Here is a 5,253-nt window from a genome sequence, read left to right as displayed (position 1 = left end):
GTGGTAAAGAACGTACCTGCCAATGAAGGAAACATAAGAGATGCAGGTTCGATCCCTGGGTTAAGAAGATCCCCTGGAGGAGGGCATGGCAACCCATGCAAGTACTCTCACCTGGAGAATCCCACGGACAGAGGAGCCTCATGGGCTACAGTCCACAGGGTCACAGAAAATCAGACATGACTGAAGCAACTCAGTACATAAGGAGCACAAGCTGATTATATAAGAGGAATTGTCTGCCTTGGGAGTGGCTTCTGACTCAACCTGGGGGCCCTGTTGGATCTTAGATGGCAATACCAGGCCAAGTTCCTGTGCCGAAGAAACTAATACTGGATTTTCTAATTGATTCCTATGAGGAGGGATAGTCCTGGGCTTCCCTGCTTGCTCAGTGGGTTCAGAATCCACCTACCAATGCAGGAGACACAGGTTCGATCTCCGGTCCTGGAAGATTCCACATGATGTGGCACAACAAAGCCCATGCAGGACAATGACTGAGCCTGTTCTCTAGAGCCTGAGAGCCACAACTTTTATAGTCAAATGCCTCAGGAAGCAAACTCACTCAGAAGGACAGTGTGGATAGTGGAGTGCAGTTTATTACACCGGTGGGTCCAAGGCAGAGTTTCCTATTTAGTCAGGGACCCCAACTGATTTTTGTGACAACCTTTTATACCTAAAGCATACATGCCCAAGCCCACAACCCCCAAATTCTCTAAAGCCCAGTCTGGTCAATGTTAGTAAGAGATACAATTAGGTAACAGACATAAATTTACATTCTTGGTCATGCAGTCTAACTTACATCAATGGGTATTATTAAGATTACAGATAGATAGTAATTGATTACATACTGGTCATTGCATTCCTTTTGGCTCTGGGAAGTCTCAGGATGGGGTCAGCCTGGTCTGGTTTCCAGGTGCCCAGGAGGCTTACTGGTTGTTGCTGTTTTATCTCCGTGGCCTCCCAGATATATAGTCCAAAGTTCACCGAGAGCGTAAGATGGAGTCACTCCAGTCAGGGCAAACTTCTCCTTTCCTTCTTCATAATTACTGAAGCCTGTGTACCCTAGTGCCCGTGCTCGGCAACAGGAGAAGCTGCAAAGAGAAGCCTGCATACCACAACAAGAGGGTAGCCCCTGCTCACCGCTAGAGAAAGCCCTTGATGCAACAAAGACCCAGCAGAGCCAAATAAATAAATTTTTAAAAAGGAGGGGTAGTCCTAAGCACATCAGGAATTGGGGCTGGATAGACATAGAAATTGGGTTAAAAAAAAAAACCTAGCACTTCTTTCCTCTAACAGGGTGCCCCACTCACAAAACAAACACAAAACAAACTGGCTTATTCCACAGAAGAAAAAACAAGAAAGCCCCGAACAAGAGGAAATAAAGTTTCTGACTGCACACACCAGAGGGACTACCTTATCTATGGGGCAGCACCTCAGCTCCTAAATGTTGATTCCTTGCTTTAGTTGTCTGGTGCTGCGGCAGCCAGAACTCTGCAGGGAAGCTCCTTGGCCAAGTGGTCCTGACAACCGTCAGTGCCTTTCCCGAATATTCCCCAACCAGGGTCGGCTGGCATGAGCCATAAGGCTCCTGGCAGGTTGCATCAAAACTTGTTACCAAGTCTGATTTTATACTCCTCGCCACATAATAGACCAGAAAGTCCAGAGGTGAGTTGCTGGGGCAAGGAATAAGGACTTTATTGAGAAAGCCAGCAGACCAAAAATATGACAGACTGCCACCGCTCAGGGAGCCATCTTGCCTGAGTTTGAATTCTGGCTTCTTTTATACTAAGCGGGGGCGGGGCGGGGGTGGGGTGGGGTGGGGAGGGCGGAAATAAGTCAAACACTTCCTGGTTCACCTCAGCCTCTGGAGGGGACCTGTGAATTTCTTCCTCTCTACAGCCAGTCACAGGTGAACCTCATCTGGCTCTCTCCTAGGAGCTAATCATCAGTCTTTTTGGCTTAATGATCATTATCTGGGAGGCAGGGTTCTCAGAGATGGGCCATTATGTCGAATTAAAGCTTACAGGCAACATCCCTTTAGTGATTAACTTGTAACAGAATTCAAAGGTTTTCCCTACTACAGAAAGTTTTTGTCTATCTGAGATGGAATCTCAAAATATATGTTCTTAATTATATGTCTTGATCTGTACAAATGAAAGAACAAATTTATTTAATCAAGAATGAATCTTTTTCAAATTCTGAGGTTTGGGAGAGTGAGGGGAGAGGAGGGTATATAATTTTGGTGTCAGCTGCTTAAAATGATAACGTGTTGTTGTTTGTTGTTTAGTTGCTAAGTTGTGTCTGACTCTTTGCTCTTAATACAGAGGAAACTCAATGCTGATGCCAGGGGAAAAGTAATAAAGATCTCCACTTCTGGCTTACCTAGGGGATCTCAGAGTAGAGAGCCCTAGGGCATCCCCGAGAGCCTTAAAAAAGATCTCAGAAGTCAAAGTCATTTGCATTGTAATATTAACAGTTTCTTTGTCTTTTTATACTTTTTCTCTGACTTGTGGACAGTGGACTTTCTCAGAGGCTATATGACATGTTACATCATAAGAGACTGGCTATGAGAATTCAACTCTCTTAAGTTAGACATTTCCAAACTCTAAGTATGAGTATGTAGTGTTATGTAGAATACCACTGTTCTCAAGTCTGTTTTGGAAAGTACAGTTATTTTCCATAAAATATATGGTATTTGTATTAATACATAGAGAGTTTATTGTTATTATTTAAAATAAAAAGGGACACTTCCCCTTCCAAGTCAGGGAGGCACGAGTTAGATCCTGGTTGCGGCAGGGGTGGGGTGGGGAGGGGCTGGTATCTCAGGTGCCTTGCAGTCAAAATAACAAAAAATAAAACGGAAACAATATTGTAACAGGTTCAATAGACTTTTAAAAAATGGTCCACGAAATCTTTAGCAATAAAATAAACAAGAAAATAAATATTTAAAACACTCGCCATCTTAATTTCTAACATAGTAAATATCAACAGACTTAACAGACATAAACAAAAGCACTTTGGAATCCTCAATCGTTTTTAAAGAATGTAGACATTTGTAAACTGCTGGCTCCCAGTTTATCACAGAAAGCTTTGCTGGCATCTCCCCTTGCTACTATGGCATCTGTTTCACTGGAATGCCAAAAGGACCACCAGAACTGGCTTGGCCAGTTCTGAAAGGAGATTACATTTTATATATTTTTTCTAAGTCTCAGAGCCCTCATGGATGCGTCTGAGTATCTCCTGATGATCAGGGCAACAAGTGCCTGTGGATATCATTATTTGTTGTTCAGTCGCTAAGTTCTATCCGACTCTTTGCAACCCCATGGACTGCAGCACACCAGGCACTTCTCTCCTTCACTATCTCCTGGAGTTTGCTCAGACTCATGTCCATTGAGTCGATGATGCTCATCCTCATATCATCCTCATATTATCATAGTTAGAAATTTCAGACCGGAGCAGTCTACTTGCTTGGGGTATCTAAAATTTCGGAGGTGTTGCAGGGAAAAGCCAATTCTGACTCCACCTTGGAACTGTTTCTTTGACTTGCTTTCCATTGCTTTTATTATTATAATTACACATAATGGACTGCCTCAGAGATTTCTACCTCTCTTTGTTGTTCCATGTATAAGTCGCTTCCGACTCTTTGTGATCCCATGGACTGCAGCACACCAGGTTTCCCCATCCTTCACTGCCTCCCAGAGTTTGCTCAAACTCATGTCCATTGAGTCGATGATGCCATCCAACCATTTTGTCCTCTGTTGCCCAGTTTTCCTCCTGCCCTCAATTTTTCCTAGCATCAAGATCTTTTCCAATGAGTTGGCTCTTCCCCTGCCCATCTCTCTGAGTGTAAAAGTGCCTTTGTTCAGGATTCTGTCCACCTATTGATGGCAGGAAGGAAGAAATAAACATACCCGCCTGCCTGAGGCAGGTCATTCTAGGAGGTATATGCAAAATCAATGTCCTCTTTACTTTGTTTCCTGACCTCCTCTGCCCATTTCTGAGTCATAAAAGAACCTGGCATCCAGACCCCGAACAAGATGATTATTTCAAGACATTAGTCTGCCATTTTCTCAGCCAGTCAGCTTTCCAAATAAAGTCATATTCCTTGTCTCAACACCTTGTGTCTCAGATTCATTCACCTGTCCTGGACCTATCAGATCAGGTTGAACTAGGCAACAGTGGGATGTCTGCTTTACAGAGGTTGACCAACATGACTCAGGCAGATATTAATAAATGATACTCCTTAAAAGCCATCTGAGTTGGCTTCCACTTTGGGAGCATCCTATACAGGCCAATGCATGTAACAATTGCTCAAATGGAGCTCGGAAAGGAAGGAATAGTTCATTTGCTGGGATAATTTAGAATAGATTTCAGCAGACATTACTGGGGATGGGGATTGCTACCTGATGTCTCAGACGGTGAAGAATCCACCTGTAATGCTAGAGACCTGGGTTTGGTCCCTGGGTCAGGAAGATCCCCTGGAGAAGAGAATGGCTACCCACTTCAGTGTTCTTGCCTGGAGAATCCCAGGGACAGAGGAACCTGGTGGGCTACAGTCCATGGGGTCACAGAGAGTCAGACACGGCTGAGCGACTAACACTACTGGGTATGAAGGACTTCTTCGCTGCCAGACAATCTGGCCAAAACCCTTCAAAGCCACTTCCTAGTGCGATGGCAGTTTCCTCCTTAAACTCCCACTGGGAAGGCAGGGCTGCCCCGCCCACGGTGGTGAGGAACGAGCCTGGTATGGAAATGCCACCACGGGGCTCAATCCCGGGCTGTCGGTCTGCGATCTATGCGATCCTGCGCGCCCATCCAGTCCGGCAGGTACACACCCAGCTGAGGTCGGCGGTGAGCAGCGCGCGGGCGGGGCGCCAGGCACTGGAAAGGTGCTCAGGGAAGGCGGTGGCGAAAATGCGCTCGACTGGGGCGGGGGGCGGCGATCTGCACTCCCGGGCGGCCCCTGTCCGGCTGGGCGACCCTGGGGGAGACAACTCCGTCTCTGGACGAAGGTGTGGAGCACCGGTCCACTGCCCGTGCGTCTACCTACCTTCGTTCCTGCCGGCCTTTGCCAAGCAGGCCTGAGCCGGCTTCTCCGGAGTGAGTGGGTGTATGGAGTTTCCGTGTGACTGCCGGGCCCAGAAGGATCCCGAGGTCAAGCGCCGGCAGGGGAGTCTTCGCGCTACACGCGGGTGGGGACCCGGGCGCCACCATGGGGACCAGGGGCCGAGGGCTGGGTGACAGAGGGGATGTCGCTGA

The sequence above is a fragment of the Dama dama genome, chromosome 11 (genome assembly GCF_033118175.1).
Source record: "Dama dama isolate Ldn47 chromosome 11, ASM3311817v1, whole genome shotgun sequence".
Taxonomy (NCBI): Eukaryota; Metazoa; Chordata; class Mammalia; order Artiodactyla; family Cervidae; genus Dama; species Dama dama.
This window is presented reverse-complemented; position numbering follows the sequence as displayed.